Genomic DNA, 15,362 nt, shown 5'->3' on the forward strand with positions numbered 1-15,362 from the left:
TGATCAATCATGTGCGTATGTACAAAAACGTGGATCCTGGTGCTATTTTTTTACTTTTGACCAGTTCCGGTGAGATACTACAACGTGGACCACAGGGGTTCGTTTTTAGAAATTTTTATCAGTACAAAATTGAGCTTTCTCGGAAATTTTGATTAGTTTCGCGGGAGATTGGAGAACGCGGACTAATTGAGGACCCTTTTTGGCAATTTTGTTTATTTCCGATGAAGGTCTGAAATTGAAATTGACTATTTCTGAGGGAGGTCCTATAATCTGGACAGATATGTGACCCATTTTGAGAATTGTTACCCGTTCCAAGGGAGATACGATAACGTTGACGCAAAAGGGTAATTTTGTTTCCTTCTGGTGAAGATAAAAAATGTGAAGTAACAGTGTACATTTCTTAAAAATGTTGACCAGTGACATAACTACTCATTTCGGGAATTTTTTGCAAGTTCCAAGGAAATGTCGGAAATTTTACCCAAAGGAAACTCTTTTTATTTAGTGGTCCCATTTCGAAAAATTTGACTTTCTCTGCTTGACGCACTAAAATGTGGACCCATTGGGGAACAGTTTTGAGAATGTTAACCAGTTCCGCGGGAGGTACGAATGTACATTGAACCAAAGGGGAACTATTTCGTACCACATAAAGATACCCCCAGAAAAATGTGAAGTAACAGTGTACATTTCTTAAAAATGTTGACCAGTGACATAACTACTCATTTCGGGAATTTTTTGCAAGTTCCAATGAAATTTCGGAAATTTTACCCAAAGGAAACTCTTTTTATTTAGTGGTCCCATTTCGAAAAATTTGACTTTCTCTGCTTGACGCACTAAAATGTTGACCCATTGGGGACCAGTTTTGAGAATGTTAACCAGTTCCGTGGGAGGTACGAACGTACTCTGAAGCAAAGGGGAACTATTTTGAACCATATAAAGATACCCCCAGATATTCGGTATTTTATGATTTCGGACAAATTTGTTAATGGATTTGTCTGGAATCCGATGAGTGAAATTTTTAATACGTACTTATAAACCTTTCCAAAAAAATGGTGTATATTGGTCTACTATTGCATGTAATCCCTATATAACGGTACGCCAGAAATTCGGTATTTTAGTGATTGGAGTCACATTTTTTAATTGGATTGTGTGACCTCGTCCATGATATCTTATATACCCCATATAACGGAACATCCATTTTTTTACTCTCCACCTTGGAAAAGAGGGTAACATCACTAAATTTTCATCGTAGACCCCATATATATTCATAATCAGTCTGTTCATTCTGTCTGTTGAAATAACGATATAGCCCACATTTTTTGACTACACTTGAGCGTTCAATTTTAGCAGAACACTTTGTATTGTGCCTAGGTTGGTTGTAAGATATATCGGTCTATGTTTTGGTATAGTCCTTTCGATATTCGGTATTTTGATGACTTTTGCCACATTCTTTCACGGATTTGTCTAAAAATTGGTATTTGTTGGTCATAATGGGTTCTAGCACGGAAACATTGTATGTAGGTCCACGTTTTGCTATAGACCCCATTCAAGGGTACCTCCCGATATTCGGTATTTTAATGATTTTTGCTACATTTTTGCATGGATTTGTCTAAAAATTGGAATTTGTTGGCTATGATGGGTTCTAGCTTCGGTGTCGAAATATTGTATGTTATTCACGGATAAGTGAACATGTTTTTATAATAAAAGAGAATAGCGGGGCTACCTAGTGTAGATGAGAGGGATTTGTTAAACAGGGATCTTCTTAATACAGTCCACATTAAATAAGATAAGAAAATGTGGTGAGCAGACCTTCGAGTTAGAAATAAATAATACAGAATTTTCAAATGCTGCATGTGTTATGGTGGAGTTAGATTATGGGATGTAATTTTTACTCAGACTGATAAGCAAGTGCAGGATGTTTGCTTGCCACATGTGAGATAGCTATGCGTGTGTATGACCCCCTAAGGTTTATGGTGGCATGGTGCATATGCATGTGTACAGTTGGTATCTGTCTCTCTCTCTCTCTCTCTCTCTCTCATTTACACTTAATTATAATTTAGGTTTAGTCATATTATCACAACTAGTTCTTAAGAAATGTTTTTAATAAATAAATTCAGTGTCTTACAAACGCTCAAACGGAAAAGACTTTGCGTCTTTTAATTGATCCCGGTTTACATATGTACAGGCCCACATTTTGGTATAGCCCCCATATAACGGTACGTCCTAAAAATCGGTATTTTGATGATTTTTGCCACATTTTTCACGGATTTTTCTAAAAAATTGTATCTGGGGATCATAATGGGTTCTAGCTCCGGTGGCGAAACAATGTATGTATAGGCCCATGTTTTGGTATAGCCGCATATAACGGTACCTCCCGAAATTCGCTATTTTGATGATTTTTGACACATTTTATCACTGATTTGTCTAAAAATTGGAATTTGTTGGCCATGAACGACTTACTTCGGTGTGATCCCTCTATTTTGCCAGCAAGTTTTGCAACGTTTTCTTGACCGGCAAAAATTTGTAAAAATTTGTTAAACTAGTACAACACATTATTATATTGCTGGAGCACAACTTTACATCAATATTTCAATGGATCCCAACGTTTTCTATACACGAATCGTTCCAAAGACGTCTTTTTGAATACCACCATTGAAATTTAAAATTTTCAAAATAAACATTCTGTTATTATGGATTGCGATCATTTCCATTGCATTTGTTTGTCTGTATGTTGGTGTGCCGGCATCTCATCAATGATCAATGGTCATGTAAGTATTTCCATTGATCTTTTATATGTGGCTGTTTCTGTGCCCCTCCACTACCTCCAAACGTGCTGGGCTACAAATCGATTTTCTATTCTAAAGCAATCGAAAGCCAACCATATCGATACGTTTTGCATAGATCGTGAATTAGGTGATGATGTCGGGCTATTGTATGATGTGTTTTCTGTGAGCTGAACTTATTTTTTTTTCTGACAGCAGTTTTCTTTTGTTTTGTTCAATGTCTTTTGGATTTGTAGTGCATTTAACTGTCTGCAATCGATTCCTCTTATAATTTTGCCAGACTGACCTACATTGAGATATGATCAGGTTTATGCTGCATTGACATCTATTTCAGGACAAAATAGCAAAATGGTCAAATTGTTGTTAATGTAAAATTGAAATGTGGGTCTAACGGTCAAAGACGGAGTTGACTAAACCGCGGAAGTATCCAGCAGTGATGAGATGTTTTAATTGTAATCATGTCAGTGAGACTTGTCACTCAATTCTAAGAATTTGTGAATTTCCAGTATTTATATGAATCCCTTTTATTTTGATATTTGCTTATTGCAAAAAGTCTTATGACCAACTCTCGGTCTGGCATAATAGATTAGTAAATATTTACCACCAAGAAGATAAAGAAATGATGGCAACAACTTGGCTCCGAACCAAAAAAGTAGACCGATTAAACATTGCCAACAGCTTAACTTTGCCCGGGTGCAGCTGCTGCAGTCTCGCGCTCCACAATTTTGCTGTGATAATTGCAATTGTCAACTGAGTCAGTCGTAAACGTTGTGTGTTCGACCAGCCGAACATTTAATAAGCGATTATTTAGTCTGCTTGCCGGCTCACCACGCATGGTAAAATGCCACTGTTCATTGTTACGGAGTAATTGCCATAAAAGTGAAATTTTATTGCAACGCGTAATGCTGGATTTGTTGGCATACATATGTAGTTAATTGTTGCAATTCACAGCGTTTATGTTTGTATCATCAAAATTATGTAAGTTAATATTATTAGTGCAATATATTGTAATATACATGTAAATTCAAAGAAAAAATATTCGTTTTAAAAGAATTTTAATTCTTGAGTTAAAAACAAGTAAGCAAAGACTATAGCTATGCGGGGCCGACCACGTGATACCCTACAACACTATAATAGGTTGGAAGCCCTCTTATGTCCAAGTCCAAATCTTCCAAAAGATTTCGTTTTAAAAATTATGTCATACAGCCGTGCCCAGATGTTATCCTTAGCTTCTTGACCGGGGGCATTTGCCCATTATTTTCGCATTCCGTCATGTTCCATTGTGGTCCATTTTACAGCTAAATGTAATCCAATAGTCATCCAAAATTGTAAGTCAAATTGAAAAAATCGCATGCGATAAAAAATATGACAAAAATTGAAAAAAATAACCAAAAAAATATTCACTTTTTATTGCCATATTTTTACGCTATTTTATTAGATTTTATCCATTTTTGGCAAAAGACCATTCCGAATTGTGATAATCAGCACAGCGGTTCTTGACTTATAAGCAAAATAACTAAGATCTATTTCTTTCACATATACATTTTACCTATTTTGCTAAATATCCGATATCTTGGCTATCAGCATCACTGTAATGGTCAGAAGTGACCTTATAATGTATTTGAAATTTGGCCGGGATAAAAAATATTCGCGGATTTGTGGAAATTTTCGCATATTTTGACACGGAAGTTATATTTTATTTTACCCTCTAAACTTGGCAGGTAGGCCCAGGTTAGCCCTAAACTCTAACTCAATGCAAAATTCCGCGACATTTTGCGATCATCTCCAAAAACAATAGACTTTTATTCTGACCCTAACCCTCACCCCATGTCCAAAATCCGGCCATAATTGCGATCTGATTACAAATTAACATGGGCATTGAATAACCAAATTGCTCATAAAATGCGAAATAAGCATTTGACTCTTTCTAAACTTCTATTTTCTGCTAACTTAAGATCTGGCGTGAAGATGGTAGATATCGGTCCACCTCTTCTGGTACCTCCCCCATAAAGGGTCTTCATTTTCAATATTTATATCTCTCATAACTTGCGAAAAATGTCAGCGATTCTTTTCACACTTGGTACATATAAATATATATATATATATATTTATACCCTACAACACTATGTGTTGGGGGTATTATAAGTTTGATTGGCCCAAAAATTATGTAACACCTCGAAATATTGATTTTCCACATAGAAAAGTATATATGGATCTTCCTATCTCGCCGAGTTGAGTCGATCTAGCTATGTATGTCCGTCCGTCCGTCTGTCCGTCTGTCCATGTTAATTTGTAATCACTCTACAAATTTAGAACGGAGGTGGGACTAGGGTCAGAATAGAACCCTATTTCTTTTGGAGATGATCGCATAATATTTAGGGGTCGAAATGGACCAAAAACTGAAAAAATGTCGGATTTTGCAGTAGCTATACAGGTCGCAATTATAGACCAATCGACGCGGAACTACGCATGTAGCTAGAGTTTAGAGCGGGGAAGAAGCCTACCAATTTGGGTGGTCATCGGATAATATTTAGCGGCAGGTAAAAGAGACCATATCTTTTGTGTTGAAAAATTCAAAATTTTTCATTAAACCTCGAATATTTTAAATCCCGGCGAAATCACAAAGCCATAACAAGCTTACTTCTGATCTTTACATTGATGTTAACATCCAACAAATCGAATATATAGCAAAATATGTGCGATATATATGTCTATCAAAGAAGATATGCTTGAAAGATCTCTTATATGTCGAGAACGGCTGAACTGATTTCGGCAATTCTCATTAATTCAGAATGGCGTTTAAAAAAATCGCATAAAAATATCTTTCTAAAGATGAAAATATTGATTTTGTAAAATTTTCTCATATTTTTCAATTTTGTCATATTTTTCGCATATTTTCATTTTGAATTAAACATTTGGTAATATTTCTACAGCTAACAAAACTAAGTAGTTAGGATTTCAGGATATCATATACAGATCGCATTTATGGCCCGATCCTTACGAAATTTCGCATGGGGATAAGATGAGGGTCAGAATAGAAGCCTACTATTTTTGGAGATGATCGCCATATATTTAGGGGTTGAAATGGACCAAAAAACTGCAAAATTGTCAGCATGTCGTAATTATCCCCCGATCCTCACGCACATTTGAATGGGGGTTACCGGACATTGCAAAAGCCAAGCAGTTTTGGATGACCATCCAAAAATATTCAATGTGTAAAATAGTTTGCCAACTTTTGTTGACAAAATACGAAAATGTCCATTCCAGTGACTTTTTGGAGAATTCACAAATACAGGAAAGACGCACTTCTGACTATTTTGTTAACGCTGATTTCGTTGAAGAATATAGTCAAATGTCTGTATCTCATATAGATGCGTTTCAGTCAAAAACCAATAATAAATGTTAATCTTTTGCCACTTCGGAGAGATTATAGGTCTTTGGGAAATATTGGTTCCAGATCTTGGAAGACCATTTACGCGCAACATCTTCCAATACAAATGAGCAAATTAGTTAAAGTTGCTATTATTCGAAAATTAGAGAACGGAACCTGATGGTTTTCTTTTATTATTTGTCACAATATCTTGTGGAATTCTTTCGAGTATCTCGCCTATATAAACTGTATCGTTTATTATAGTGTTGTAGGGTATTCAACGGTCGGCCCCCTCGACTGTAGCCTTTGCTTACTTGTTATTAAAATAAATATATTTTTTCTCAACCAGAGATCTGGTGTAAATATGATCCACTCCAACACGTACCTCTCCTAAAAAAGGTTAAAGTTTTGATTAACACATAATATTTTCATCAGTACTCCATGAAGTGGAATCCTTCTGTCCTCTGTATCTGGTACCTCACGTTTATTTCAACATTTTCAACTGAATTGTATGTTGGTGGTGCGAATTCTGAAATTTAAGTGTTTTTCATACTGTAAGATACTGTAAGAGTAGCTATAAGGACCTGTTTCTGTTTAACAGTTCGAAAGGGAATAGGGTAAGTGTAGCAGTAGTCGGCACTTTTAGGATTTTCGCGTTTTTAATCGCTTACCATTCTGAGTGGAATATTTCAATTATTACAAAGTTAATTTATTCAGATTTGAAATGTTATATAGTTTTTGCAATAATAAATAAAGTTTTAATGACTTTTTATTAAATTTCATAAATTTGTAATTTTATTAAAACAATGCTTTTTTGCCAGTAGTCGGCACCACTTGCCAATTGTCGGTATGGCATTTTCCAACAGTCGGCATACCAATTTTTTTGTAAGAATAATTAATAATAATAATAATAAATTAATTCATTAAAACATAATATTTTTGTTTAGTTAAACTGATTCGACGTCTTTATTGTACTTTTCTTAAGAATATGATTTGTTGAGGACCTTCACAGACAAAAATTTAATTTTTATTAGAATAATTCATCTTTTCTTAGCAAAATTTTGCACAAAGATAGCTGACAATATGTTTGAAGTAAACAATATACATTTAGTTATAATAGTTTCATTTATTTGGGCTTAAAAATAAAAAGTGCCGACTACTGGGACATGCCGAACTTAGGCACACTTACCCTACAAAAAATAAAACGATAGATCGCTTTTAATTAAATGAATGATGAATTTTCTATGATATTCACGAATCGTCATATAAAAAGAAGCAATCAAATTCGTAAGTCCTAATCGAGTGTGGGTAAGTTTAATGGAATAGACATGATTTTGTATTGGGAGAAATGATGTGCTAAAAAAGATACCACCAAATACTCAAAACTTTATAAATATGAGCGGATGAAACTAGGGTCAACAATTCAATGGAGTTAATTTCTAGTAATTTTGCGTTTCCCCAAACGAAGTAACTGACACTTACTACTGGAATTAATGTTTTCTACGACGTGGAATCACACCGAATTGATGGCGGTTGTACTTCGATACCTTTTAGAGGCAAATGGTTCCATCCTCAATGAGTCCCCAGACTATGTCCGTTAAGTTATATATAGTCTGACTAGCAAGTGACCTCTACTTCGTCAGCGAAAATACCACCTTAAAATTTAAAATTCGATCTCCAAATGAACTATTTGTTCAGTTTATTTATTATTTAAGTTTTTTCCTTGTTCAGAAAGATAAATAGAAAAATGTTTAACGTTTACATCAAACGTCTTAAAAATCTTTTATTTTTAAATTTATCAAGATGAAAATTAGTAAAATCATTAGGCAATGGACCCAAATCCAATTTTTCTGTCCTAAACTATTTTAACGTTTCCATGTATTAACCCTGGAAACTGTGACCTCAAATTTTCCAATTTCAGCTCTATGCCTTCACCCGAAATCAAATATGTTAACACTTCGTATGCATATCCAAAACAATATAAATCTCTGCATCCTAGACTGCAACAGTGATTCAAATTTAGTACATTTTAATACTTTTCCTACATGTTTCCAAAAACACCTCCATATCTCAGATACCAATAGATACCTCAATATAAAATTTCAGCACTATTTCTTTACCAAATACCAAATTTAGTACCATTTAGCACTTTTCGTACAAATATAGGACGCATTTCCAAACCCACCTCCAAATCTCAACCTCAGATACCAACAGTTATCTAAATATCAAATTTCAGAATTTTATCTCTATCCCTTCAACCACCTACATGGGTCAAGGCTACACATGAACAGAGACCCTTACACCAAATTTCAGATTACAAGCTCCTAAATATCTAATTTAGATTCTGAAACCATCTCTTTACCGAAAACCTACCACCAGTTGAGACTCTAATACAAAAATTCGAAATCCCAGCTTAATCCGTTTACCCGAAATCAAACTGTTCAAAATTTTGTACCATTTAGTACACATTTCCAAAACTACCTTCATATATTAAACTCACTTTCCACCCTTGATTCTTATTTTAAGTCCTTAGCTCTATGCGTTCCCATCGTTTAGTACCATTTTAAAACATTTCGCAACCATAAATTTAGATTTTCCGATAACACTTTGGTACACCTGTCCTGCACTCCATCAGTGAGTCTCATTCAGAGTTATAGCTCATTCCGTTTGTCGAAACCAAACGCACGGAGCCTTCAGTGCGAATTTCCAAAAAACTCAGCCATTTTGTTTGAGTGTCTCATATTTTTGCTGTACTTCTACACTTTGAAAGTTTACATCGCAAAGTAACCTAATCAAAGTGTCAATTACTTCCTTTTCCATTTTTTTAATATTCGAATTAAGATTCCTTTTCATTCATATAGTGTCCTCGGCAACATTGCAGATTAAAATACGCGGATTATCTTAGCCCTCAAGACAGTCCCAAAAGAGGTCCTTTTTTAAATATAGTTCAAAACACCATTTAAAAAGCATCTTAGCAAGTTAAAATGTTATATAAAATTTTTTGATATAAAAATTTACTACAGGTCCTAAAAGTCGTCAAAGGAATTCTTGAATTTTAAAACACAATTTAGGTTTAAAGCTAAATTGTGTTTTAAATTGGCCGGGATAAAAAATATTCGCGGATTTGTGGAAATTTTCGCATATTTTGACACGGAAGTTATATTTTATTTTACCCTCTAAACTTGGCAGGTAGGCCCAGGTTAGCCCTAAACTCTAACTCAATGCAAAATTCCGCGACATTTTGCGATCATCTCCAAAAACAATAGACTTTTATTCTGACCCTAACCCTCACCCCATGTCCAAAATCCGGCCATAATTGCGATCTGATTACAAATTAACATGGGCATTGAATAACCAAATTGCTCATAAAATGCGAAATAAGCATTTGACTCTTTCTAAACTTCTATTTTCTGCTAACTTAAGATCTGGCGTGAAGATGGTAGATATCGGTCCACCTCTTCTGGTACCTCCCCCATAAAGGGTCTTCATTTTCAATATTTATATCTCTCATAACTTGCGAAAAATGTCAGCGATTCTTTTCACACTTGGTACATATAAATATATATATATATATATTTATACCCTACAACACTATGTGTTGGGGGTATTATAAGTTTGATTGGCCCAAAAATTATGTAACACCTCGAAATATTGATTTTCCACATAGAAAAGTATATATGGATCTTCCTATCTCGCCGAGTTGAGTCGATCTAGCTATGTATGTCCGTCCGTCCGTCTGTCCGTCTGTCCATGTTAATTTGTAATCACTCTACAAATTTAGAACGGAGGTGGGACTAGGGTCAGAATAGAACCCTATTTCTTTTGGAGATGATCGCATAATATTTAGGGGTCGAAATGGACCAAAAACTGAAAAAATGTCGGATTTTGCAGTAGCTATACAGGTCGCAATTATAGACCAATCGACGCGGAACTACGCATGTAGCTAGAGTTTAGAGCGGGGAAGAAGCCTACCAATTTGGGTGGTCATCGGATAATATTTAGCGGCAGGTAAAAGAGACCATATCTTTTGTGTTGAAAAATTCAAAATTTTTCATTAAACCTCGAATATTTTAAATCCCGGCGAAATCACAAAGCCATAACAAGCTTACTTCTGATCTTTACATTGATGTTAACATCCAACAAATCGAATATATAGCAAAATATGTGCGATATATATGTCTATCAAAGAAGATATGCTTGAAAGATCTCTTATATGTCGAGAACGGCTGAACTGATTTCGGCAATTCTCATTAATTCAGAATGGCGTTTAAAAAAATCGCATAAAAATATCTTTCTAAAGATGAAAATATTGATTTTGTAAAATTTTCTCATATTTTTCAATTTTGTCATATTTTTCGCATATTTTCATTTTGAATTAAACATTTGGTAATATTTCTACAGCTAACAAAACTAAGTAGTTAGGATTTCAGGATATCATATACAGATCGCATTTATGGCCCGATCCTTACGAAATTTCGCATGGGGATAAGATGAGGGTCAGAATAGAAGCCTACTATTTTTGGAGATGATCGCCATATATTTAGGGGTTGAAATGGACCAAAAAACTGCAAAATTGTCAGCATGTCGTAATTATCCCCCGATCCTCACGCACATTTGAATGGGGGTTACCGGACATTGCAAAAGCCAAGCAGTTTTGGATGACCATCCAAAAATATTCAATGTGTAAAATAGTTTGCCAACTTTTGTTGACAAAATACGAAAATGTCCATTCCAGTGACTTTTTGGAGAATTCACAAATACAGGAAAGACGCACTTCTGACTATTTTGTTAACGCTGATTTCGTTGAAGAATATAGTCAAATGTCTGTATCTCATATAGATGCGTTTCAGTCAAAAACCAATAATAAATGTTAATCTTTTGCCACTTCGGAGAGATTATAGGTCTTTGGGAAATATTGGTTCCAGATCTTGGAAGACCATTTACGCGCAACATCTTCCAATACAAATGAGCAAATTAGTTAAAGTTGCTATTATTCGAAAATTAGAGAACGGAACCTGATGGTTTTCTTTTATTATTTGTCACAATATCTTGTGGAATTCTTTCGAGTATCTCGCCTATATAAACTGTATCGTTTATTATAGTGTTGTAGGGTATTCAACGGTCGGCCCCCTCGACTGTAGCCTTTGCTTACTTGTTATTAAAATAAATATATTTTTTCTCAACCAGAGATCTGGTGTAAATATGATCCACTCCAACACGTACCTCTCCTAAAAAAGGTTAAAGTTTTGATTAACACATAATATTTTCATCAGTACTCCATGAAGTGGAATCCTTCTGTCCTCTGTATCTGGTACCTCACGTTTATTTCAACATTTTCAACTGAATTGTATGTTGGTGGTGCGAATTCTGAAATTTAAGTGTTTTTCATACTGTAAGATACTGTAAGAGTAGCTATAAGGACCTGTTTCTGTTTAACAGTTCGAAAGGGAATAGGGTAAGTGTAGCAGTAGTCGGCACTTTTAGGATTTTCGCGTTTTTAATCGCTTACCATTCTGAGTGGAATATTTCAATTATTACAAAGTTAATTTATTCAGATTTGAAATGTTATATAGTTTTTGCAATAATAAATAAAGTTTTAATGACTTTTTATTAAATTTCATAAATTTGTAATTTTATTAAAACAATGCTTTTTTGCCAGTAGTCGGCACCACTTGCCAATTGTCGGTATGGCATTTTCCAACAGTCGGCATACCAATTTTTTTGTAAGAATAATTAATAATAATAATAATAAATTAATTCATTAAAACATAATATTTTTGTTTAGTTAAACTGATTCGACGTCTTTATTGTACTTTTCTTAAGAATATGATTTGTTGAGGACCTTCACAGACAAAAATTTAATTTTTATTAGAATAATTCATCTTTTCTTAGCAAAATTTTGCACAAAGATAGCTGACAATATGTTTGAAGTAAACAATATACATTTAGTTATAATAGTTTCATTTATTTGGGCTTAAAAATAAAAAGTGCCGACTACTGGGACATGCCGAACTTAGGCACACTTACCCTACAAAAAATAAAACGATAGATCGCTTTTAATTAAATGAATGATGAATTTTCTATGATATTCACGAATCGTCATATAAAAAGAAGCAATCAAATTCGTAAGTCCTAATCGAGTGTGGGTAAGTTTAATGGAATAGACATGATTTTGTATTGGGAGAAATGATGTGCTAAAAAAGATACCACCAAATACTCAAAACTTTATAAATATGAGCGGATGAAACTAGGGTCAACAATTCAATGGAGTTAATTTCTAGTAATTTTGCGTTTCCCCAAACGAAGTAACTGACACTTACTACTGGAATTAATGTTTTCTACGACGTGGAATCACACCGAATTGATGGCGGTTGTACTTCGATACCTTTTAGAGGCAAATGGTTCCATCCTCAATGAGTCCCCAGACTATGTCCGTTAAGTTATATATAGTCTGACTAGCAAGTGACCTCTACTTCGTCAGCGAAAATACCACCTTAAAATTTAAAATTCGATCTCCAAATGAACTATTTGTTCAGTTTATTTATTATTTAAGTTTTTTCCTTGTTCAGAAAGATAAATAGAAAAATGTTTAACGTTTACATCAAACGTCTTAAAAATCTTTTATTTTTAAATTTATCAAGATGAAAATTAGTAAAATCATTAGGCAATGGACCCAAATCCAATTTTTCTGTCCTAAACTATTTTAACGTTTCCATGTATTAACCCTGGAAACTGTGACCTCAAATTTTCCAATTTCAGCTCTATGCCTTCACCCGAAATCAAATATGTTAACACTTCGTATGCATATCCAAAACAATATAAATCTCTGCATCCTAGACTGCAACAGTGATTCAAATTTAGTACATTTTAATACTTTTCCTACATGTTTCCAAAAACACCTCCATATCTCAGATACCAATAGATACCTCAATATAAAATTTCAGCACTATTTCTTTACCAAATACCAAATTTAGTACCATTTAGCACTTTTCGTACAAATATAGGACGCATTTCCAAACCCACCTCCAAATCTCAACCTCAGATACCAACAGTTATCTAAATATCAAATTTCAGAATTTTATCTCTATCCCTTCAACCACCTACATGGGTCAAGGCTACACATGAACAGAGACCCTTACACCAAATTTCAGATTACAAGCTCCTAAATATCTAATTTAGATTCTGAAACCATCTCTTTACCGAAAACCTACCACCAGTTGAGACTCTAATACAAAAATTCGAAATCCCAGCTTAATCCGTTTACCCGAAATCAAACTGTTCAAAATTTTGTACCATTTAGTACACATTTCCAAAACTACCTTCATATATTAAACTCACTTTCCACCCTTGATTCTTATTTTAAGTCCTTAGCTCTATGCGTTCCCATCGTTTAGTACCATTTTAAAACATTTCGCAACCATAAATTTAGATTTTCCGATAACACTTTGGTACACCTGTCCTGCACTCCATCAGTGAGTCTCATTCAGAGTTATAGCTCATTCCGTTTGTCGAAACCAAACGCACGGAGCCTTCAGTGCGAATTTCCAAAAAACTCAGCCATTTTGTTTGAGTGTCTCATATTTTTGCTGTACTTCTACACTTTGAAAGTTTACATCGCAAAGTAACCTAATCAAAGTGTCAATTACTTCCTTTTCCATTTTTTTAATATTCGAATTAAGATTCCTTTTCATTCATATAGTGTCCTCGGCAACATTGCAGATTAAAATACGCGGATTATCTTAGCCCTCAAGACAGTCCCAAAAGAGGTCCTTTTTTAAATATAGTTCAAAACACCATTTAAAAAGCATCTTAGCAAGTTAAAATGTTATATAAAATTTTTTGATATAAAAATTTACTACAGGTCCTAAAAGTCGTCAAAGGAATTCTTGAATTTTAAAACACAATTTAGGTTTAAAGCTAAAGTTTATGCATAAATCTCTTACAAAAATCATTTTAGAATATATAAATATAAATAGTTCTCATCACTATAAGTCTCTAAAGAAAAATTTCATGACAAATAATTTTGTAGAATATTTTGATGCCATTTAAAGGGAGTTATAACCATATTTCAAAACAAGTAAGCAAAGGCTATAGTCGTGCGGGGTCGACAACACTACAATATGTTAGAAGCCGCCTTATGTCCAAATCCATTTTGGAACATTTCGCTTTTGAAATTATGTCATATTGCACTACCCAGGTATTACCCTTAGCTTTTAGACCAGGGAAATTTGCCGCACTCTGTCGTGTTGTTAGTTGCTGGGGTCCATTCTACAGCTAAATATATTCCAATGGTCATCCAAAATACTAGACTTTTTCGTTGTCCTTAACTCTTTTAATTGTGTAATCAAATGCAGGAGACCCCTCTTTATCTCCAAATTGAGACCCATCTATATGATTTGCTTGTCTACGACATTGGGCTATATTCGGCAACAAAATCGGCATAAAAAGCCAGAAGTTTGCCATTTGTGTATTTTGGATTTTGCCTATAAGTTATTTTCAGCTTTTCAGTAGAATGGAAATGATGGCATTTTTTTCACACAAAAGTGGTGGTCCATCCTACTCGCTGTCCCAAACTCTAACTTCATGCGAAATTTCGTGTTCCTTTGTTTATATTTGTGACCTTTATAACGGCTGCAAAATCAGGAAGATTTTTAGTTGCTTGTCCATTTCAACACCTAAATATATTGCGGACATATTTAAAAACAATAGGCCTAGACCTTCTGAGCCTAACCCTACCCTTATGAAAATATTCGTGAGGATCGGACGATACTTGCAATCTGCATATAATAGCCGCAACATGTGTTGCAAGGTGAAAAATATTACAAAATGTACACTTCAATATTATAAGTCAAAATTAAAAAATTGCATACGATAAAAAATATGGAAAAAAAAAATAAAAAAAAAATCACAAAATACTACAAAATTTATATTACCATCATTATTGGCATCCTTAAATGCAATTTTTTTAGATGTTATTCATTTATGCCAAAAGGGCATTCTGAATTGACAAAATTTGTCAAAATCGGTGCAGCCATTCTTGAGATATAAGCATTTTAGCTAATATCCCTTTCCTTTGTATATACACATTGTATATATTTCGCTATATATATCCGATATATTTACCATCGGCATCTACGTAACGGTCAGAATTGACCATTTCGTCTATTTGTGATTTCGCCGGGATTAGAAATATTCGCGGTTTAATGGAAAAT

The 15,362-nt window shown here is 34.2% G+C and overlaps 1 protein-coding gene across 1 annotated transcript in view; it reads left to right on the plus strand.

Annotated features, from left to right (window-relative positions):
• Positions 1 to 15,362, plus strand: part of LOC101892867 (uncharacterized) — a 201,581-nt gene that overhangs the window by 80,987 nt on the left and 105,232 nt on the right. The gene's annotated exons all lie outside the window — the stretch shown is intronic.

The sequence above is a fragment of the Musca domestica genome, unplaced genomic scaffold (genome assembly GCF_030504385.1).
Source record: "Musca domestica strain aabys unplaced genomic scaffold, Musca_domestica.polishedcontigs.V.1.1 42, whole genome shotgun sequence".
Lineage (NCBI taxonomy): Eukaryota > Metazoa > Arthropoda > Insecta > Diptera > Muscidae > Musca > Musca domestica.